Source organism: Pseudoliparis swirei, chromosome 20, assembly GCF_029220125.1.
Source record: "Pseudoliparis swirei isolate HS2019 ecotype Mariana Trench chromosome 20, NWPU_hadal_v1, whole genome shotgun sequence".
NCBI lineage: Eukaryota > Metazoa > Chordata > Actinopteri > Perciformes > Liparidae > Pseudoliparis > Pseudoliparis swirei.
Window position 1 is genome coordinate 13,977,764 of NC_079407.1, and position 24,963 is coordinate 14,002,726.

Genomic DNA, 24,963 nt, shown 5'->3' on the forward strand with positions numbered 1-24,963 from the left:
CTGATGATGTTATCTCTTTCATCTAATGTAATTGCCCTAATGTTTTTATCAAATGCATTTTTAAATCTTAGGCAAGGGAAGTTTATTTAGCGCACTTCAGCAACAAGGCAATTCAAAGTGCTTTACTTAAAACATTAAAAGCATTAAGACAAAGTGCAAAAGAAAAACACCACGAAAGCACATTCAAACACAATTAAATGTCATTAAAGAGTGAAGAGAATAGAATATTTAAACAAGCTAAATTAGAATGAGAAAAATACAGAAATATCAGTGACAGAGCAGTGTGAGAAAATGATAATTATTTGATTTTAATCAAAGGCAGCGGCAAAACAGAAAAGTCGTTAGCCTTGATTTAAATGAACTGAGAGTTGCAGCTTCATGGGTGTTTCTGGTGAAGACCAACTGAAGGCTGCTTCTCCATGTTTAGTTCTGACTCTGGGGAGAGAAAGGAGACCCGAGAGGTGAGGACGGAGGAGATACGAAATGTCTTTTCAAAATAGTATAAACCAACAAAGTTATGAGCCAACTTCAGTATTTTAAAAGCAAATTTTTTTTTCGAACGGAAGCCAGTGTAAAGACCTCAGACCTGGAGGGATGTTAGCGAGGAATCAGGCAGCAACGTTTTGAATCAGCTGCCGCTGTCTAAGCGATTTTCGAGGGAGAGACCACACAGTTACAGTGGTCGAGTCGACTGAAAATCAATGCATGGACGAAGCCCTTTCGTGGGTTTAGGATAAAGATTTCTACTTGCTTATATCATTTTTTATAAGCGCATCATAATCACATTTACCTGAACAGGAAATTAATTACAATGATTCTTACAGTTAACAGATTTTAAAAATGGAAATCCTCACTGTATTCTCCATAGAAGAGATGAAGGCACTTTATCACTAGGAGACTGGAGAAACAAATAAGGTAGTTACTATGGAAACGGCTTACGTCTGTCCAGATCAAATTGATCACTATAAGTGAATGTTCATTATATTTGTGTTTTTCATTTATTCTTCATGTAGATAGCCATTACATTACCATTTGTATATTTATAGAATGAATACAAAGCTGTTTGCTTCGCTATTCACTGGCTCCCTGCCCATTCTTCTGCCTTTTACCTCGCTTGGGGTGAGGCGTTGCCAATTTTGGCCGGTTCTGTGTCACTGCAGCACCGGCGGTGCATGCAAATGGACAACACCCCTTTGCAGGAGCGGGCAGGGAGGCGGGCAGGGAGGCGGGCCCCATTTGTCTGCGCAGAGCCGGTGTGGGATCGGCCGCAGAAAGAAGGTTTCTGCGAGGCAAAGTATCAAGGGCCGAAAGTATAAAACAAAAAACAAATAACATTTATTTGGGATCCTATCATAGTTTTTAAATGTCTCTCACATGTTGTCATGCATATGAAAAGACCAAAGGAACACTGTCAGCAGGCGACTTTATTACTATTAGAATATTCGTATCTTAATGATTTTGTCCAACGTTGATTCATGTTGTAAGTGGTCGAACCGTGATCACTAGCAGCGGTTTCCACTGCCGATCATTATATCATGGCCACAAATGCACCATGGGACTGTACAGAATATCACTGGGGATAAGCATTCAGCATAGAAACGCACAGCTGCATTTCAGGGGCTCCTGCACTCAATGGAGAGTCTTGAAAAGGGACCACACGTCAAGAAGGCCGTCACATGTTTATGAAAGTGATCTTTTAGAAGATGATGGGAGATTGCACAGCACCTTTACTACGATTCTTTCCTATAGTTACCATAGCAACTCGTGCCCTTTTGATTTGAGCGGAGGAAATCAGTTCACATTAAAGCTATGTTAGCGGCGACCTTTACTTCACAACAAATCTAATATATGGTTTTGCTCTTGCCGACCTGTCACTCAGTGCGCATCTCTGCTTCGTCTCTTAGTTGTCTGCATTGAGGCAGATATCAACATAATTGCATGATTTTTTGTAAGGATTAAAAGCATCTTGACTAATTAATAGAGATGGTGACATCAAAGCAAGAGATTTAGACCATCATGTGCCTTCACTTTTTCTCTTTGCCGTTTATGGAATTTAGTATCTCAGTGTAGAGACCTACAATATTTATTTCCTTTATTTTGTACCATCAGGATGGATACCTTCAGTGAGCTTGTCTGTATACCGCTTTACAGAATAAAGCATAGCTGGTCCGCAGTTTAAGTCGCCAGTCATCTTTGACATTTAACAGCCTACCATGCTCAAGTGGGTGTATTAACTCCACTAACCTGAGTTGTAGAGATCCAACAGATATCCAACAATAAGCTTTGAGACAGTGCCCTCATGCGTATAATTGCGCACTCATTAAATCTCAATTTTCATCACACACCGCACAATACCAAAGTGACACGTGGAGCCTCTGTTTCGCAGTTTCCTGTAAATGGAGGTAAATTCAAGTGCATGTGCTCCAAACCGGGATGTGCGCCTCCAGCAGACGAGCCCGTGTGAACTATCCTGTGTGGAAATGTGCTGTACTTAACGCTTAACAGACCACACGTTTGCGGGGATCCAAACACAGCCCTAAACGCAGGCTTTAGCCCACACAGAATTAAAACAGAGGGGTATTTCTTAAATATGTGTATTCTCCTCGGAAAGTTATTGTCCAAGACCTTTAAACAAGCAAATGTTTTTAGGGGGCTGTATGTTTTTTGCAGACTCGGTTGTCATACGGTAAATGTGTTTCATTTTAATTACAACAATTATGCGTCTGGAGGATGTCGTTCATGTCGGTCAACGTTGCATAATCTACAAATTGGGTGTAGAAATGTATTGAACATAGGCAGATGTAGCAAGTCGTTTTAGAGCCAGTAAATTCACCAAATTGCATGACCTGTCTGGCCAGAGTGCTTGAATAACAGAACCCTGACTGAAGTAAGCTTTTTGAAGTAAGCTTCTTGAAGGATTCGGCCCAACACACAGCGCTAGCAGTCGGCCATTCAGGGCAGCTGCCCCAGTACTTAATTGTCCCCTCCAGTATCTGGATGGGTGTGGGGGCAGGCACGTGCACAGACATTTTGGGGGGCAGGTGCTCAAACCCAAAAAATGGGCACCCATTGCCAAAAAATAATTCTTACAGAGTTGAACCATAAGCAGCATTACACTAGCGAAGCTGTCCTCGACCTGCGTTTCCTCTGGGCAGGTCAGACAGCTAACTTACATTTTCTTTATGAATAAAGATGAATTATTATATGGCAACAACAGTCCAAGCGTTCTGATTGGCTAATGAGTCGTCATGCCAGCCACGTATTGCCCTCCCCGCTGGTCTGATACAGATCCGTATTGCCCTCTAACGTCATTTTCAAAATGAGCGATATTGATAGACATCAACAGCCAAGAGGAGCGCCGCGGAGCATGTCGGGGCGAAAGAACTCAAACAAATGCCCCGTCGGATATCAAAACACATTTGGGGGGGGAAAAGCGTCAGCTAAATGGCATGTCATGTAATGTGTGTTAAACATTAGCCAGAGTTGGTATAGTGTTATTTCAGTGCTATTGTTGCACGGTGTGTGGATACTGGAAAGGTATCGCATTTGTTGCATTTCTGTTCAACAGCCGGTGTGTCTGTGTGTGTGTGTGTTCTCTGTTGTAGAGGACGGCATTGGGATCTTGCTGGATTTAAATTGCTGTGTGGGGGCAAGTGGACAGAAAAATAAACTGCAGTAGGTCTCAGGGTTTAGCTCGCGGTAACAAAAGAAGGGAGTCCACAAATTAAGTTGAAAAGAAGATTAAAGCGGGTCATGAAACACTCGCTGGCTGCACTCAGCTGGTGTCTATATCAGCAGAACTCCATAACAATAAAATACAAGTAAAAATACAGCTATAACTACTCACCAAATCTTTTGCCAAAATTAGACTCATCATTATTTCTGAATCTCTCCATGTATCTCTGGAGCTCCTTTTTTATGGAACCAGCTTCCAATTTCAGTCCGGGAGGCAGACAGTCACCTCGTTTAAGAGTAGACTTAAGACTTTCCTCTTTGACAGAGCTTATAGTTAGGGCTGAATCAGGTTCACCTGGTCCAGCCCCTTGATATGCTGCTATAGGCTTATAGCTGCCGGGGGACGTTTAGGATGCACTGAGCACCTATCTCCTCTTTTCTCTCCTTAAGGATGAATTTTCATCTCTCAATCACACGTTACTTACTCTGCTTTCTCCCCGGAGTCCTTTTGACTTCACGTCTCATGGGGTCATCGGACCCTATGAGACAACATAGATCCTATCTGCCTGATGGATCATCGAGGTCTGGGTCGTGGAATTCCTGCTACTGACTACGCCACTGCCCTGTTGAGACTCCGCCCACTCCTCCTCTCTACCGCCATCTGCCTGATGGATCGTGGAGGTCTCCATCGTGGAATATGCCTACTATGAACTATTCATACACTCTGTCACATTCATTGAATGTATTTAAACTCTAAATCTGTCCTTCTGTACACATTACATCTATTGTTCTGTCCATCCTGGAGAGGGATCCTCCTCTGTTGCTCTCCTCAAGGTTTCTTCCCTTTTTTTCCCCCTGAAGGATTATTTGGGAGTTTTTCCTGATCCGATGCGAGGTTTTGAGGCAGGGATGTCTATGTGTACAGATTGTAAAGCACTCCGAGACAAATTTGTAATTTGTGAAATTGGGCTATACAAATAAACTGAATTGAAACTGAATTGAATTGAATTGATTATTTGGCAAACACATAATCCACCATAGAGCACTTTTTTGACATGTTTCTCAGTGTGAAATGATAGAATAATACACCTGTAAGGGAGAGTGAACTTCTATTGGCCAACACCACTTTGACACTGTTACAGCGGTATTCATATGAATGTTTTCAATGGGAATGTCTATTTATTTGAACACAATACTATGTCCAATAGGGTTTCAGCTTGCAGGTGTATTTTTGCACTGAAGCAAGAGTTAGGGTTAAAACAGAAAGATAAACAAAAGACAAGCTTCCAGTTTATCCTCCAGAAACTAGTAATACAAAGATCCCTGAAGTGGGAGGCAGCGTGAGTAAGTGACAAATAATAGAAGAGTGAGTAGTGCGTCTTCTCTAGGGAATGTCTTTTGACTTAACAAGGTGAGCGAGCATGTCTCCTCACAGAATGTAGATTCAAGGAAAACTGAAAAAGCTGCCGCTATTAAAATTAAAATAAGTTTTGATTGTTTCCATCGAGCTCCTATTATGCTTTATAGTGGAATAAAAAGGTTGATTAAAATCCTGTGGTGAAGTGGTTGGGTCAACTCCAGTACAGAAATATTTAACTCAAATAGCTGTCCTTACCATAGATACAGTTCGGCTTCATGCCATAACCACTTGTAAGAACGGATTTGTTCTTATGCGGTCGTATAATTGACAATTGAGAACTCGCCATTTAAATTTACTCTTACAAACACAATTTACTCGTCGTATGAATCATGTGCAATTAGTTGGCTGTTATCTAAGTTAATCGCTAATATATTGTATATATTTCATTACGTTGAAACAATTTTAAATATGTGAAAACCATTTATTTATTTAATTACGTATATAATTATGTTGACCTATTTTCCAATTTGAATTAAAGGCTAGTTATTCATAAACATTCAATGTCACCCTTAACTTAAATTGGCCATTGATGATATGATATAAAACTTCAATAAATACAAACATCTTAGATTGGGGCTGCACGGTGGTGTCGTGGCTAGCACTGTCGCCTAACAGCGAGAGGTGCGTGGGTTTTAATTCCCGGTCGGGGTGGTCCTTCTGTGTGGGGTTTGCATGTTCTCCCTGTGGCAGCGTGGGTTCCCTCCGGCTTCCTCCCACAGTCCAAAGACATGCAGTCAGGTTAATTGATGTCTAAATTGCCTATAGGTGTGAATGTGAGAGTGAATGATTGTCTGTCTCTATATGTGCCCTGGATGGTCTGGAGGCCTGTCCAGGGTGTACCCTGCCTTCGCCCAATGTCAGCTGGGATCGGCTCCAGCGCCCTGCGACCCTAATGAGGATGGAGTGGTATGGATAATGGAGGGATGGATCTTAGATTTATTTTACCTCTTGCCGTTGAAGTCATTGATCGCCTTGCTGTGGCGAAACCTTTTTTTAGAATGAACCATTTCTTCTTAATTTCAAGACTGACAGGTAACACACACACATTATCCACACTTGTTATTTGGCCTCATTCTTTGTCTTTAGAGGGTCCCTTAATTGTGCTGATGACTTGTTAAAAAGTAAAGACATTCCTTTATTGATCTCTAAAAGTAGGACTTCAATTTATGACATATGGGACAGGACGTTTAGCCTTACAATGGATTCTCTTATTGGGCCATTAATTATACTTAATTATAATTCTCTTGGACGCGTAGACATTTAGCACTGGCATTCATCAAGTTTATCGTACGAAAAAAAGATTTGAGAAGTCAAGATATTAATACAAAAGTGTCCTTGCATGAGTTTCAATTAACCTAAGGCTCACATTTCAAGTACAAAAAATGAAGAAATGACCGAATCTTCTGAATAAAAAATATAAAATGAGCTTTTAGCAGCCATCTATTCTTTTCCTTTTATCTCTCTTTCCTATTGAAAGAAATGGGCCTGTGATCCGTTTGAATCTGGGCTTGACTGGCGTTAGTACCATTCTCGTGCAGGTTGCTCATTGGTGGAACGGTGCTTTGTTTTAGTAATGTTCAAAGCGGAGAAAGGTTCCTCCCAACGTGGTCAAGATGTGTCATGCTACTGTGGTCTGTAGCCTGAAAGTAGCAGATCAGTTGCTCCATGCTGTCTTCTCTCTCTATTGAACTGTCTTTGCACTGTAAACAATCTAATTGATTGGTTCTGTTGAGTGAAGCTATTGCTGGATTAGCTACGGCCGCATCCGAAATCAAGAAAAAAGAGATGAATGTTTATACACATTAATTGATCAGAAATTGTTCAGGGGCCCAGATAGAAGCACCTCTTAGTTGAGGTCCAGACCACACTCTGTAGCCTACCCTTGTAGAGTTGTTCTATTGTTGTTCTTTTTCTTTTTTTTAAGGTTGAATCTCATGCAATGGCTGCTGCATTCATTGAAATACTGATCCATACAAGTTACAACCTCTTTTACATCGTGTGAAACCAACGTTTATTTTGTGAGGTGTAAATCATGCCCTGTGCAAGCTGGTGCCTTCACTATTTAGGTTTGACAAAAGATGGTCTCTTACTGAAAGAAACAACACGTGGTCAGTCAATTGTACAACCAATGTGTGTGTCCCATGTACAATCGTGTACTCAGGAAGTACTTTGTTCTTCCAGTTCGTGCTGACCAGTTTGTCAAATATCTACAATACACAGAGCAAGCCCTGCTATCCGGTGGGCATGTTGTTATCTAGTGCTTGCTTTGAAAGAGGAGATAACTGAGGAAAAATGCACACTGTTGCCCTCCCATTACAGATGGTGTGGGTAGGGTGTACCAGCATGACTCAGTCAGGTCCAAAGAAACTTTTCATCAGCGGCTTATTGAGGCTTTCTTTCCCTTTTTCTTTTTGTATTTTAAGGAGAGGTAAGGACTACATCCACGTACTTGCTTATTAAAAAATATCACATTTCCTATCAATATCAGACTGTCGCTGTGTGTGATCTGCGTGAACACAAACTGATGGCGTATTGTGTACACTGCACTGTGAAGGGCAGTTTTGGCTCATGGATTCTTCACTGTAACCTCAAATGTTCATAAACATGAGCACTTATATTTGCACTTACTGTACATGAACAAAAGGTTCATCTGCTTACCTTTCCTTATACTTTGGAGACAACACTTGGATTCATGTGCCGTGGAGAAATGGCTGGACAAATCATTTGTGTGTCACTATTGAGTATGAAATCAGCTCGAGTGAAAAAGAGGAGACCGACCTCCAGAAGCAGAGTGTGTAATGACAGCTCTCTCTCTCAGAGGAGAAGCTGGAAGTATAGTGGGCGGGTGTTAAAACAATACTGCTCCCCTGGAAACCATCGATACCTCAGATCGGTGTCGGTGGCCTCTGCAGTGAATCCAACGCTAAAATGACTTGACATCGTATTTATTTCAAGAAAGTAATAAAGCACATTGTTTGGGAGAGAAGGGTGAGTGGAAAGAACGCTGAAAGGGGGCATCAGTAAGTGTAAGAGCCAAATGTTATGCGGGCACATGTATGTCTTATGTATACACTGGGTGGCGCTGTTGAGGGTATTTTTGTACACCTATATTAATCAAGAGGTAATTGGCGACCAGGTGTTTTGACCCCGGAACGGGAAAGGGTTTTGACCGTATCGCGGTGAGCTTGTTGTTTGTTTTGATACCGGACTCCACATCAATAAAATGTTTCTATAACATTCAATGTGTCGGAGGCAATTGTCGGGATCGAACAGCAAACAGCAGAAGACCAGAGCGCGTCAAGCCATCTAGCCGGAGGAAAGCAAAACGCCTCAGTAGCCCAAGTACAGGACAGGGCTCCTATAACAGTAAGAATTGTTTAGTTTTTTTTATCTTTGACCAAATAGACTCTAGTGGTCTCAAGAGACCAAAGAGAAGACGAGACATTCACACACACACACTTTAAAGTGTAGAAAATGACAAATGTGTTTGCTTTTGTTGCGAATAGCAATGTATAATTATAGTTCTAAGCACTCATACATATTCATTATGCTTTGTAACGGGACGCATGCGTACATTATAAAGAAAAAATGTGACATTATGAACATTTTTGAGTGCTCAGAGCCAGACTTATAGGTGGGTCTATATGGGTCTTAAAGGTTTTTTTTTTTTTTTTTGTCACATGGATTTGGCCACACAGAATAAGTGTTCCCTTCCCATAATCTCCAACAGCTGCAGATATGATGAACACCTCTGTGGCTTACTCCTCTCTCAGTCCAGGAAATTCATTCATTTCAGTGGGTGTGCATCCCCGAACTAATAATGGGTTTTTCAACAACCTCACGAAGCATTTCATGATGATTTAGGTTCATGGAATAGGCCTCATTTTTACTGCAATACCAATCTTCACAATCAATAATTGGTAGGCTGCAAAGTAATGTCCAGAGGATTTCCAAATTCTGAGAAAATGAGATTAATTTGCAGAGCAGAACTGTCTGTATGCTTGCAGTCCCTCTTAACCTATTTTCCAACTAATCTCGGCCTGCCCTGAATTCTTCCAGATAACTTCACGTACGCGCGCCACTTCAAACAGGAGCACCTTGCTCATCGGGCTTTAAAGTGCCTGGGTCTTCTCATATTCGGTCTTCTCTGAGGACACATAAGAATTGCAGGCACACATTCTTCATGCTCACTTCTTTACTGTGACAGCCAATCACTGGTGGCACGGGTCATTTTACCACTGTGATAGGTTCTCGCTTCACTCAGGTGTGCTCGATCTCGCGTTGAACACAATAATTGCCCGCGCCGCTCTTTTCTTTGGTAATTGCCTTTTGATTGAGGTCATCATGAAAATTAAAACCGTTGAGGGGTGATAAGTGGTGTCAAGAGACTCGAGACGGCTATGCTAGGTGGCAGAAAGGATGAACAAAGCATACAGGGAAGATGATTGTGCGTCTGGAGACCCACTGAAGTCAGGATAGGGCCCTGTACACAACGACTGGGTCCACAACTGCTTCATCATCGTCTCCTTTAAAGAATATATTAAAGGTTGCAAGAGGGTGTCGTCAAGGAATATGGGAGCTTAATTCTCAGTTTTTAATAATGTTTAATACATGTCTGTTATGTCATCAATTCAATTAGACCTCAGCTTGAATATCACAATGGGGTTGCACTTGTTACGAATGTGAACAAAGGGTGAGTTTGTCCCTGCAACCTGCAAGAGGGAGCTGCTTTGTTGACAAAGAAAATGAAACAAACAAAAAAAATGCTGTCGACCGGCAATATTAGCACGGCGAACTGCATCTCAAGAGAAATGTCATACAAGATGGCAGACATGATCGCCCTTATTTGCGGCAGCGCTTCTTAGACCGATTATTGTCATTTATATGCTTTTTATTAAGAATAAGACATCACATCGGCAAGTTTAATCAAAATCGGGTCAGCAGTTTCTGGGACGTCGCTAGGAGATACGGCGACCAATAAACCGCTCAAATAATGAATCGGAAATCGCTTTTGAACATTCACACATCGCCTGTCTCAAATGTAGCAGCGGGCTGAATGTCAGTTAGAAACGGTTCCTTCATCTCCTGGAATTCCACCTGTTTTGTGTGACAATCGCATTTCTTTTATTTTTTTGTATCTGCAGTGGCCCAGTGGCTGTTTTCTGTGAATGTGCACCATGAAGCGTGGGCAGGAGTTGTCTCTTCTGTCTCCGTGTGGGAGATGGCGGCGGATCCTTTCCAACACAAACTAACGAGTCAGAGGGTGTGCGAGAACCATTATTCAGGGAAAGCCTTTTTTTCTTTTCTTGTTGTGAGGACCTACTGCAAAGGCTAAAAAAACAAATACCGCCTTAATTGTCTCGGTTTCAAGCAGCAGCGGCGACCGTCCAGTTCACACTATCACTCCAAACTACGAGGTTTTGGGGCATGATTTGACACAAACTTCTAGACATTCTTTCCGGCTGAATGGACGATTAAGCATTAAAGACGTAGCAGTGAGCAGATACATGAATACACCAACGGCGAGCAGCTCACTGAGGCTTACGGATTGATGGTTATTACATTGCGTATTTCCTAAAGACCAAATAATTAAACTAAGTGTTTACCCCAATTAGACTTTCATTACCCATTCAAATAACCATCAGGGACCGTATTTTATTAGACCTCATCATCCCTGGAGTTGGATTAGATATTGTTATCAGGGGTTACGGTCTGTCTTCACACTCCGTAGAGAATTGTTATGGAGGCTCCAAATGGGGAGATGTCATCTCTCTTGGGAATGCTGATAGCCACTATTGTTCCATTCATGTGATTGTATGCCTGTATAGCTCGTCAATTATCAGGAAGATTCACGTTGCTCTGGTCAGATCAGATGCAGCATACTGTTGTTGTTCTCATCAATGTCCGACTAACTGAGAAAGAATAGAGTGTAAATCAGGACCCCACTTCAATTCAATTCAGTTTATTTTGTATAGCCCAAAATCACAAGTTACAAATTTTCCTCAGTGGACTTTACAACCTGTACATATATGACATCCCTGTCCCAGGACCTCACATCGGATCGGAAAAAAACTCCCAAAAAACCCAGAAAAAAGCATTTTTACGGGGGAAAATTGGAAGAAACCTTCAGGAGAGCAACAGAGGAGGATTCAAGACGTGCTTCAAAGCTTTTACTGGCGCAGAGTTGTCAACCACATCACTTTCTATTTGAAAACAAAAAGACGATCAATGTTGTGTGACGCTGTCCTCGGGAGCTAAGAGTAGCAAAACATGTTTTTCTCTGGGTGACGATGTGTCTTGATTGGCCCGGTGATATTCAATGGAACTGGTTATAACATCCATCTTAATTTGATTTTTTTGTTGTTGATTTTTTTGAGCATTATTATAAAAATAAAAATATTTAGCTTTGTAAATAAAAGAAATAATCTGAGGCCCATTAACTGTGTGACTGAATGTTTAAAAGTGGCCATTTGATACCACCTAAAAACATTATTGAATAGATATTTCACTCAAAACAGAAACGTCCATGATATTCTCAACATGTTGAACAGCAACTTTAGGACTAACAAACCCAGTGCCTCCCTTTGCTGCAAAGCCGAGCATCGAGACTTGAATCGCGATGTCGTCAGGTGACCTTTTTGGAGCTCATGCAGTGAGACTGAATTTATGAATGATGCTGTGGGCTCAGAGGATTTTTCGCTTTTTAATATTTCACCCAAATTAGTTTTATTCGAATGTAGGGCTATCAGCTGTGATTCAGAACATGTCACCATGTCCCAGTCACGTCACCATGGGCGCTGTCATGGCGTCCCATGGATTTGTGTCATTATTCACTGGCTATGAAGCAGCTACAGGATTTGTCTGTTGATGACATCATCACTACAGTCTGACTTCAAGGACAGCCGGTTCATAATCAGTCTACTCTATTTAACTGTGGAGGGCACTATTACAAAAACATGTTTAAACTAGAACGGGCACTCGGTAGAGCGCATACCTTCGCCGCAGCCACTTTTTTGGTACCTTTTCATGACCTTGACTGTGACCCGATCGATCCCAAAATCTTATCAAATGGTCCCCGGATAATAACCAATCATCCCAACAAATTTCATGCGATTCAGTTTAATAGTTGTTGAGTTATGCGAATAACACACATACAAATAAATATACAGCGATCAAAACATAACCTTCTGCATTCTCGAATGCGAAGGTAAAGATACATAAATGTACGTAATGCCGCTGAATAATCAGCAATATTCTGTGGAAATACATTTACAAAGAGACACACATTAAGGTACGCATTCTGTAACATCACCGACGACTGGACAATAGAGCAAGTGTTGAAGATGGAAGATGGAAGTCTTCATGTGTAATTATTCTGGGAGCCGGTACAGCAAGGCCCTGCATTTCCTCTGAAACAGGCTACAGAGCGATTTCAGCTTCGTTGTCTATTTCTCAAACGGGTGCATGCTGCATCCTCTGGGTTTCCTCATAACAAATAGAAATGTTCTGGTTGTGTATGAGTGGGATCGATGCAGACATCCACCGGCCTGTCATTCTGCACATCAGAGCCATATCAGAGAGAAGCAGTTACACAAGTGAATGTTTTCGCTTCATGTCTCACTTGTTGACGACCTGCTTTGAAGACTTCAAGTTCTCTCCACTTGGAAGTTTGCAATAATTATAGTACACGTTTATGTTATGCTAAAGCTGAACTTTACTTTACTGGAAAATTGATTCTACATTTATATGTATATATGTATGTATTAGGGATGCACCGATCTGATCGGCGCCGATCCATATCGGCCGATATTCCCATTATCGGTTTTGATCGGCGTTCTCAAAACGGCCGATCAAAACGGCCGATCAGATGACGTAACATCTGCGAGAACTATCAAGACGTTTCAATCGCCGCGCCATAGCGGAGACGATCGCCCGGCGAGGGCCGCAGAGTGAGAGGTCCACGAGGGATCCTCACGCACCGAGCGGCGTCCCCGTCCCCCGAGTTGAATCTCTGGGTCAACTCAGCCGACTCTCACATGTCTGCCTCTATAGACTGATGCTCACGGTAAACGCATTCGATCGGGAGCGCGAGGGTTTTGATAAAGTTAGCGGAAGGATTTAAGTGACAACATCCGGTTTTGCAAAGTTAGCGGAAAGAACCACGTGAAACAACATCCGTTTTTCAAAATAAGATGTCGACAAATCATACACTAGCATATAAAAGTAAACAATGAACTGATTTTGTATCTTTATAGATCGTTTCTGAGATTTAGCTTAAATTATGCTAACATTAAAACATTTTTATTGTACCAAGGAAGAGTTTATAAAAATAAGTCAGACTTTTGTATGTTAAAAAAAGTCCTGTATATAGATTTCCCCAAGAGTTCCAGGAAATGAATAATGCAGATGTGTTCCATACATAACTGAAATCCCCTATAATAGCAATCAAACAATTTTAATGTATCAATTAGGACATTTTTCAAAGTAAAAGTCCTAAATGTTTAAAGAAATCAGTAATTTCTTTAATGTTTGAGGTGCTTTATATTTGTATTTCCTCATAGTCCTAGGAAATAATGCTACACAATAAATAGAATGCTTCAATCGACACCGTGATCGGTGATCGGTATTATCAGATCGGCAGATACTGATTTCAGTGATCGGTGATCGGCACAAAAAACCTGATCGGTGCATCTCTAGTATGTATTCTTAACGATAATCTTATGTCCACCTTTTCACTCGGCACTAAAAAGTAGTGGTTTCCTTGACTTATTACTCACAGAAAAGCTGAGTTCTAAGAATAGCAACATGTAAACACAACATTAAATGTTTAATGAGTCATTCCCGTTACGCTGCTTAGTTTACTGTACAAGGCGGTTACAGGAAATTCTCTTCAGATTTTGCTTTCAGAATTAAGTGCAAGCTCTATTTGTAGAGGTTTGCATTAATGCAGGACTCCTGCAGGCCTTTCTGGTGCAAATGCATTTGTGAGTGGACTGGGTGTGTTTGAATAGCATGGGGGCGATGACACTGGGATGCTCTGGGTGTAAAGAAAAAATAATGAATGCAGTCGAGGTGGACATTGTTTGATATTCTATTGATAAGCTGGACACCGTTCACATGTATGCAGAATGTTGAGATGATGGAAAAACAGGGATCTGTGAAGAGTTTTGAATCTATTCAATACAATGAGGTTACAAAATGTAAGCTTTTTCAAAAAGTTAATTATGCATCAAATTAATTTCATCTCCCGCTGTTTGTCTGAAATAGTTTTCGAATGGTTTTGTAGTCCTGTCATCCCGCTGACAAAATGACAATAAGCGGATGATCATTATAACCAGATGTTTCTTTCTCTATTTCATAATATTTATAGAGATTGCATCTAATTGACATTTCTATATTTATTACATGAATCTAACATAATGAGGACAGCTTCGCTATTTGTGGAATTTTATTGACTGTTGCGAAATACAGTACAGCTGTTGCAAATGTGGTGCTCTCCCCGCGTCTTCTGTCTCCATCACGAGTGACCATGGCAATGTGTCAGTAGAAGGCACAGAGGGCCCTTGCTGCATCTTGGTGGCTCGTTTTTGGCAGTTGGTCATTAGCTCAGAGGAGAATTAATTTTTCTTTGAAACAATGTGAACATCAGCTCTGCTTGCAGATTGGTTGCTCTCACCGTCTGCTTCGCCAACACCTTGATGGCTTTAGATTAGATTAGATTACATTTGAATTTATTCATCCCCAGGGGGGAAGCAGCAAAACATTTTTTTACAAATATACAATAAAATTAAATATAATAGCAGGTCAGATTATATTTAATAATTTAAATAATAAAGGAAATAAAAATGTAAAAAAATAATGATGGAGACGGCTTTCCTTACCAGTTTAGTAAGTCGGTTGGTGTCACCGGCTCAGCCAATGCTGCTCCCGCAGCAGACTACGGAGAAGTACAGAGCACTGGTACAATAGACTGGTAGAACCTCTCCAACATCTTGCTGCACACATCTAATGATCGAAGTTTCCTTAAGAAATAGACTTGACTCATCCCCTTCTTGGACACAGCATTGATGTTGGCCTTCCAGTTCAGTCTGTTGTTAGTGGAGACACCCAGGAACCTGTACTCATCAACCATGTCCACATCCTCTCCCAGAAGTCTCAGCGGGTGTGGAGCTGTCGTCTTCCTCCTGAAGTCCACCACCATCTCTCTGGTCTTGGCCAAATTCAGAAGCAGGTGATTTATAACGGCCCACTCCACAAAGTCATCCACTACTGCCCTGAACTCCTCCTCCTGTCCATCCTTAATACACCCGACCACTGCAGTCATCAGAACTTGTGCAAATGGTATGACCCCGAGTTGTACTGGAAGTCAGTGTTGCACAAGGTGAACAGGAAGGAAGACAGAACAGTTCCCTGTGGAACTCCAACATCACTGACCACCGTCTCAGACAGCCCACGGCCCAGTCGGACATACTGTGGTCTTCGTGTGAGGTAGTCAGTGATCCAGGAGACAGTGGACACATTGACCCCCACCACCCGCAGCTTCTCACTCAGCATCAGTGGTTGGATGGTTTGAATGCACTGGATAAGTCAAATAAAGTGATTTTCACAGAGCTATCGGATCCATCCAGGTGCCACTGAGCTCGCTGCAGCAGGTAGATGATGGCATTGTCCACTCCCAAATGAGGCTGGTAAGTAAATTCTAGAGGTTCCAGTGAGGATTTCACTTGCGGTCGAAGGAAAGCCAAGAGCAGCCTCTCCAGGACCTTCATCACATGGGATGGGTTCTGCTGTGTTTGGCCTCCAGCTTCCTCCTGTAGGAGTACTTGCACTCCCTGAGCTCACCTTCAGGTCATTGAGCTCTGTAAGCATCCTTAACATTTGCACACTACTAAGCTCCGCTCTTTCTGTCCTCGTTGCTTCCTCGCTCCACAGGTTTCCATTGACCGTGGTTACACCCAAACCCCTATCCCGCTTGGCATCCTTTCCAACCTTCATTAGTTACTCAAATCATGAGTAACTTCTTTCTTCCTTCCTCGCTTTCTACCTCCACAGGTTTCATGGATCGCAAATACACCCGCTACCTTCACTTCAGCCTCATCGCTTTCATAATTGCACCCAACTAACTTTGCTTGAACCTGTCAAGGATCGTACTCGCATCCGTACCATGATCCTGCCATCCACCCCTACCTTCACCGGCTGTCAAATCGCTATTACAAAGGCCTATACCTTTCCTCACCCCACTATTATTATTCTACCATCCGACTCCGCGCTATTGGTAGTCCTACCGTCATCATTCTCTGACCGTCCCAATAACAGGAATCTTTTTCATCGTACGCATTGAACGCATAGTAACACCGTCGAGTCGTAGAAAGAGATACACACTCATTTGGGGCTCTGCATCAGCCTCAACCCACCAACACATAGCCACGCAAAGTCACGGTCTCCATAAAGACGCACCAAACTGCACACGTAACAGTCTGCCTCCCACTTCAGTTCTCCACACAAGCCAAACTCTCAGCTCAGGCTAGCGCTTTCCCTGCCGGGCAAGTATTAAAGTCGATCGTCTTGCTGGCTTCCTCCAGTTTACCACCTCGAACTCCGACCATGCCGACATCTCTGTCCCGCCGACACATCATCCAACACCTTGAACTCCGCAAGATCAACAACTCTGTCTGCCTCAACCCACCTTCACCTTTCGACTAGACTCGTGGCGTAATGACCCTAACCGCGCCTACTCAAACACTCAACGCCAGCCAAACCTCTTAGTAACCACATCTTTAGACGCTTGGCCGCGGTCCTCCCTCACTTACCTCTCTGATATCCGCTCCTACCTAACAACACCCGTAACGGGCATGTGCACTTTTCATGAAGCCCTCTTTTGGGGACTCTGCATCGCCAGAGCTTCAGAAGAGACAACCCCCACCCACGAGTCTCCACCCCTGCCGTTCCCTCTCATCACCAGAAGCCAGCAGGCTCCAATCACACCCCTCCAACCCGCTCTTCACGACCCTTCTACCCTTCTTGTTCCGGAAATAATTATCCCTTCATTCATTTATTTCACAATAAACCAACAGTATACCTGCATCACCTTTGGCGTGGTCTTCATTAGTGAAAACAAAAGTGATTTGTTTTGGTCAAAAGAGTAAAACTGAAAACTGTGGTGAGCGTAATCCCTGTATTACCATGTTTTAACTTCATCACCGTGCACTCGGATTACAAGACCAATTTTAAAGAGTTTAGCAGCTTGTAAAGGCTGAAATGCAAAATGCTGTCTTTTACAACTGCACATTCATAAATGTTAATTTATTTCCTGAGAATGACTTCACTTGGCAGGACATATAAAACTGATTTAGGTGTGCAGCATTACTGCACCAGATACCTATTTGGATGCATCATTTTACTCAAAATGTGTTGGTTGTTAAGTTCAAACTAGTTTCAAGTGTTTTACATTATCAGGAAATGGACTTTCTAGTCATTTAAGCACTCAAAGCACTTTACACTACTTGCCAAAATTCCCCCATTCCCACTCTGATGGCAGAGGCTGCTTTAAAATGAGCCACCAGCTCGCTGGGCTCTTCACTAAATTCTCATTCACACAGTATGTTGTACACTTCACCATGCAGACTGGAGGAACTCAAACCGGCGACCTTCTGATGAGTGGATGACCCCGCTCTGCTTTTTTGAGACACAGCCACCTCCACTAACCCCCAGAAAAATCTCTAATATTTTTGAAGAACTTGTAATTACACGGAAACTCAATATTTACAAATCGTATTAGTGACTTATCACCATTTATAAATGTTTTTACGTATATCGTCACATCACATCAAGCTTCCTGTTAGGAAGCTGTTGCTCCATAACAAAGAAGGGAGAGTTAAACAAATCCACTCCAGTCTAGTGTTGCCAGACTAACTCAGAGGGTAACATCTACTCCCGCTCTAGTTGGAACATGATGACATGTTTAATTGCCTGACCATTTGATGAGAATGTGCTCACCGCTCTGATCGCTCTTTTAATGAAGTATCGATACTAAAAATATGCTAAATCACATCGTTTTTAACGTACGGGTACTTTGTTAGTATCGCTACACCGTGCAGCGTGACAGCAGTAGATGTAGCGGACTAACATTCAAGCTAACCTAACTTCCCAAACGCTGTGGACATCTGAACGCTGATTGGCCGAGACGCGACACGTCCCATCAAAGATGTTCTATTGCGAAGAGCACCACTCCACATTTTCTCCGCGTCTCACTGCAATCTCAACGGCAGCGGGCCAGGTGAAAAAAATAATAAATCGGAACGCATCTCTGGTATTATTCAGGGGGCCGGTCCAAATGGGGAGGCGGGCCGTAGTTTGGGGACCACTGATCTAGAAGATGTATCATATTCTACACTGTTGTTGAACTTATTACCCACAAAATTTAAATTACGTGCCGGATGATAATGTATTTCAGCGAGGCAGAAGGCAAGTCTGCTTTTCATATTAGTAGAGCAAATGCTCATAGGGATTTGTACAACATATCCACACGTTACAAAATCCACAAATGAACGAGCAAGCATCGCATAGATAAGCACCATGAAGAATTGTGAAGTGCCATTCACTCACTGGCTCTTGCACATATTTCTTAGGATAATTGTATTAGAATAGTTACTGAGGAGAAGGCAGATGTTGGCCTCTGCAACTGCTAGGCACTTGTGCCGCTGCTATTGCTATCATTACAGATGCTACTACGATGATATCACTGTCATTACCACTACTGTAATCACGACTACCCCTCGCACTTATTTTCCTCAGAGCACAGAAAGTGCAGTGGGTTTAAGCGCTTGCATTTATGTAACCGGAAGAAGGCTGAAACCATGTTACCCCCTAGCATTTGTTTTGCGTCATGTATTTCAAAGAAATACACGTAGTACAAAAACAATAGTAAGATTGCACTTGAAAATCAAGAATTCACAAATGACAAAGAAAATTTCCTTCTCCTTGTAATTGCAGTAATTTAACAAAGTAAAGCATGTGTGTGTGTGTGTGTGTGTGTGTGTGTGTGCTTATTGATGCCCTGTTGATTATTTAATAGAGATTCTGATCTTGTGAGATTCTAAATCAATTCACTTACAAAAATCTTTTCCAAAACATAAAAAACATTTCCAACTAGTGCTTCTGAGAACGAATAAAGGCAGTTAGTCTACCAGTTAAATGTATCTAACTGACAGCATTTACATAATTTTTTCATATAACTTGATCTTGTTATTATTGAAGTCACTGAGAATTGAGAAATACTACAAAACATGTTAGTCACATGTGTTTATTCGTGCAAGTGTAGCAAAAATAAATAAATACCTTTGGTTGCAATAAATTGTTATAACTTCATAAACACTGTTGTGTCTTCCCTTTGGGGTTCCGCCGGCGCAGTTTGAATGAGGACTTGTTGAAAAAGAAGTTTCGAGAGACCCAGCACTCCAAGAATACAAAGTTTATTCTTTAAGAGTACAAAGTAAAAACAGACGCTTCGTTCGAACGGCTGGGAATCCACGGGTCCGTGTACAAGGAGATTCAACGGATCTATGTGTGGTTACAGCTTATATAGACAAGAGAAAGTGGGAGGTCTTATGTTCGATTCTATAGGTTGCCCCAAGGTTCCCTATAGCTCCCCTTCCTCCAAAGATGATCTCCACCGTGTTGACCACCAAATATGGATATATAGGGCAGTCCCCTGCTGTGGACTTTCGCGCCAACTTGAGACAAAGGAACTCTTCACTCCAAACCCTCGTGTGGCCTTCTAGGCTCAGATCTATAAAATAGCTGTATCTTTAAGAGTAATATGCAAAATACACGACAACACTCGATAATCTTGAACATATTTTACTTTGCTTTCATGCAACCAGCTTTACTGGAAGCCTGACGTACTGAATAGAAAATCAATTTACCTTTTGTTTGACAGCTTTAAATAAAAAATTCAGTCAGTTTGTGAAAATGGAAAATGGAATCGAGAGATGCAATGAACAGATTGTTCATTCACTTTTCACTTGGCTGGCAGAAGCGCTGTATTGTGCCGCTGTCTGTTGGCTGATGGACAACACAGCACCTGTGATTACCAGGCGATGTGTGTGCGACTTGGTTCATCCAACCTCGGCCTTGGTCTACATTTGTTTCTCGTGCAACAACCTCGTGCAAACCCCGGCCGTGACACTAAGTAGAAGCATCGCATTCAGAGCCCTCGGTGCTCCTCGTTGCACCCTGCACTCTGCCTCCATAAATAACCATCTGTCTGGGCTGTGGTCGACCGGACAGAAGTGGGGCAGAATCCCACTCCTCAGCCTGCCAATGGATATGGCACACACCTGGAAAGGTCCCAGGATGCTATCGAACTGCTTTTGAAGACTACTCCATGACAGAGCAAATCAAGGGGAGATTCTGCTATCAGGGAAACGTGAGTAATCGTTTCTCTGATATGCGACTCCTCTCCTGCACCGGTCTCTCGAGATTATGTCTGCTTAAAACAGCCCTGTGTGCATTAGTGAAAAGGGTAGAAGAGTGGCCACTTCATATATTTAAAATGATATTCAAATACAAATAATATTGTCTGCATAATGTTTGTGGTCTTTTATTTCGTTGGCATTGTTCTCTAAGCCTATAAGATTTGCACAGGTTTTTCTCATCTTGTGAATCGAAAACGGCTCTCCCATTTTCTTCTCCCAGTATAAAGTATGTTTGACTGGAAAGTGAAAGCTAAGACCACAAAGGACATGTCTAGCAGAGCCCTGTGGGACACTGAGCAGTCAAGGATGCTGAATTTGAGGTTGTCTGAGTGCAGACCAACTTTATTTGATGCACACAGGAGACCTTTAATACTTTAGGAGACAATATTCACAGCTCAAAACCTCAGTTACTTTAAATCAGAGTAACTAAAGTGGTAGCCGAGTATTTTCAAGATAAAATCATTTCGTATCAACATGCACGGTAATCATGGCTTATACTTTGCAACCGCAATTGCAATATATGCTGTTTTGTATTTCCAACACTAATAATGTAACAATGAGTATGTGTTTCTCGTGATGTGAATTATTTCCTCTTTGGCGTGTTCCTTTATCCGTAACTAGACTATTCACATGCACTTGGCCCATGTGCAAGCCATGAAAACTTTTAGCTTGGTGTGCTGCTTTTAGGAAGACAAACCATCAAACTATCCACTGTGCTGTCAGACGGCTGGCTAAGCAGTACAACTAATTAAGTTGTAAATCAGCTGTGCGTGGCAGATGGGGTTGATACTGCAGGATGTTCGGCACTTCCCAACAAACTGAGAAAGATTCAATTTCTGAGATAGAAATATATCTTTAAATAGTTTACTTCTAAACACAATTGGCAATGTTCCGAGAGGAAGCCAGTGAGGAATCATGTCCCAGCTGCAGTGCTAGAGTCTGTTAGCAGCAACAGAATATTCGCTACTTCAAACTGAAATAGCAACTATCCTTTGTTTTTTTAAAAGGTCAACGTTGACTTATTTTGGCCCAATATTCCCCAATATCTGTAATTAACTCATTTATTACATGAAGGTAAACCAGGTAATCCACGCGTGTTACTCTTACGTGAGAATGATTGTCTGTGTCCACCTGCAGCCTGAGCCTTGAACAACATATGGAACAGCTCTCCAACGCCACCCTCCTGATCTATAATGTCAGCTAAACACACTCAGCTACAAGAGGTCCAAAGTAACTAAGTACATGTACTCAAGTACACTAGCTACCCAGCCACATGTAAAGTTTGTCTGACAATACTCCAAAAGGGAACACGTTCTTGGAAAGACTTTGTGTTCTCTTGGGTTCTGCCAAAATAAACACGCTGCCAGGCCAGAGGTGGTAAAAGAGAAGAGCTGCCAGTGGATTTCTGTGGGAAGTAGCTGCGCTTCTGACTCCTGCTCCCCATTGAGGGGTGAAGTGGAAGTTGTTGAGTCCAACATGTACCCAGGGGTTTGTTTGACTACACCCTGACCTATGCTGCCAAGAAGGCAAGAGGTGCTGCAAGGAAAGGACAGTAAAAGGCGACCTGTGTGTTTTTAATGTCTCCAATAGGCCTCTGCTCATGTTGTATCACACGGCTATGCTTTTTGTTATGCGTGTGCAAGTGGAGAGCGTCAGTGAGATTAAAGAAGGTTGAGAACTTGTTTCCAAAAAGAAGAGCAGTTTTCACCACCTTGGCCAGACAACTGTTTAGACGGCAGAGCTTCAGCTATTCATTTATTTTGCATCGGTAAGCAAAGAAAATAAACAGTAAGACTTTTCTTAAATGATCTATAGCTACATAGAAAATGCTTAAACTTCCAAAGAAGACAAGCAGATTACATATTGTGAATACGCTGCGGGGACAGCGAACACATCTCATAGTGCAAGAAAGCAAATGGATCATTGTGTTTGTTTATCTCTCTTTGTTTCTTTATTTTTTCTTCTAAATACCAGCCCAATTGCTCAGTCGCTAAGTGTTTGAGGCACTAGCTCTACCCCCGGTGCATTCTGGGAGAAGAGGGAGCAAACGAGGTGAGGCCCAGACACGGAGGCATAATTGATGAATGAGAGACGACTCCTGCTGGATCTGGACATGCTTCCTCAACCAACAGAGCCGTCTGTGCCACCGTATTAATGATCTAGATGGCAGACAACTTAAATGAGTGCCTGTGAGTGGGAAAGGAGAGAGAGAGAGAGACCATACATTCACACATGTTGATGAAGAGACATGTACTGCTCTTTGCGAGGGGACGAATGGCGCTGAAGGAGAGGAACAAGGTCAGCAGATCCTGCTGTCTTTACACACATCAGCAATGTAACCCATTAGCATTGCTTGCAGATATAATTGCATCCGTGAATCCAGACGCTGTGTTTCACACAGAATGTTCACCTGAATATCGGGGTTTGTTTTCACATTCTGGTTTTCTATGCTGAGCTTATGAAGGTGCTATTGAAGATAATAGCAGTAGAATATCATGAATGCTCCAGACAGTCTTTCTGCTAGCAAAGGGATGATTACGAGTGGGCACAAGTACACTGTACAGGGTAAACTAATTGTAGTGGCCATTTGTCGTACGAAATCAAACAAAACTATAAATCAAACTGCCACTGATGCACCGTGGGTTTCGATGTTGACGCATGCAAAAGAAAGTAATGTCCATTTCCGCCTGTTATTATTATGATAATTTATTTCTGGCCTTCAACCTTGCCGGTCAATTTGACTCCATCTTCATTTTCACTCCCGATTTTTTGAATATGACCCGATTCAATCCCTAACCCTCCTGTTACCTTTTATATTTACTAACATATTTACTTGAGGTCAATATGACCCCCAGCTAAAATAAAAATTAAAAATTATTAGAATTAATATTGTTTTTTAGTTTACGTGTTTTTTTTTTGTTTGTTTTGTGACACCGAGAAAGAACAACGAATTAGATTAAATCGGCCGGTCAGTCAAATTGACCAAGGTGAGGAGTTAGAACATTGAATCAAATCAAATGAGGAAAACTTAAACCAACAAAAAAGAACAAACAAAATGTTGACACTTCCTCTCTGTGCTGTGGTAAAAAACCATTGGCCACCCTAGTGCATGCTGGTCCTGTGCCTATCCAACTCTACATATAACCACAGGTGCCCAGTGTTACCCAATCAGTGAACCTACAACTAAATATATTTAACTAAACTACAACTATCATAAGAAACAACTAACATATCAAAATATAACCTAAATAAGCAATGAACAATCAATATTACTTTACAATAAAACCTAAATATAAATGTCAAATTAAATAGCTCCAACACTAATGTTAACACAATAGGTTCAAATGTAATGTTGTATCATTTTGTTGTTGTTGTGTTAAACCGGAAATAAATTCAGTTTTTTTAAGGACGTGTTTTCGTAGCAATAAAAACATAGCTGGGGATAAATGAAAGGGAATCAGGACCTGTTTAACTTCCAGACAATACATCATTAAAACAATTAATGCACCAATTAAACACTTTCTTTTTTTGTTGAAAAATACAATCTATTATTTCCTAAAAATTTGGGTCGTATGTTTTATCCAAATAACCACTAAATATGAGAATAACATTAAAAGAACACATTTTGAATTTTGGGGGGCGGTTTACACAGACCTCTGGGATGTTTTTCCTGCTGATCTCATCCGACACTCCAAACCTTGGCTGTATCCCTTGGCACCTGGCGAGGGTCACTTGATAAAAGATATCATCCTTGCAGCTGCATGAGCAACTCGTGGAGTCCGGGTGTGTGCATGGAGGGACGTGTCTGATAGTGACATGTGAACCTTGTGTCCCCCCCTGTAATCAAACTCAGTCTGCAATGTTTATTTGAATGCAGGTAATAATTTTTAGTTTTTATTGCAGTGCAGCTGGCTTATTGCGATATCACGAGATCACTCAGTGGTTCAGACCAATCCGAGTCCTGTGTGGAGCCAAAGGCAAAGGCAATAGGGGCGTGGCTTACATGTGTGTGCCGCCACTTAGGTTAGCGTGGATGGTACAATATCTTCAGTTATATAAGAACTGGAGAGTATGTTTTCCGTGCTTGTGCTCTTTTATTTTTAAAGAAGTCTGTTGTCGACTGAGTAGGCGAGTATACAGAGTATTATTGATTGTTGGTTCATTCAATCATCTTCCAAGTATTTTTTTGAAAGTGTCTGCTCCTTCTTGCCAACGTGGGCTTATCAGATGGTTCTGCGTAACAAACTATCGAGTGCGTCAGGCTGGATAAATGCTCGCAAATTAATTTGAATCTCAGTGAGGTGTGGACATCATGTGGGGACGATCCAGGCAATAGATTAAACGCAGGTCTCCATCTCCCCCCTCCCCCCCAGGCTGAGTTATTTTGGGATT

General features: G+C 41.8%; 1 protein-coding gene across 1 annotated transcript in view; it reads left to right on the top strand.

Annotated features, from left to right (window-relative positions):
• The window catches only part of cntn5 (contactin 5), a 124,857-nt gene that overhangs the window by 10,928 nt on the left and 88,966 nt on the right, over positions 1 to 24,963 (top strand). The window lies entirely within an intron of this gene.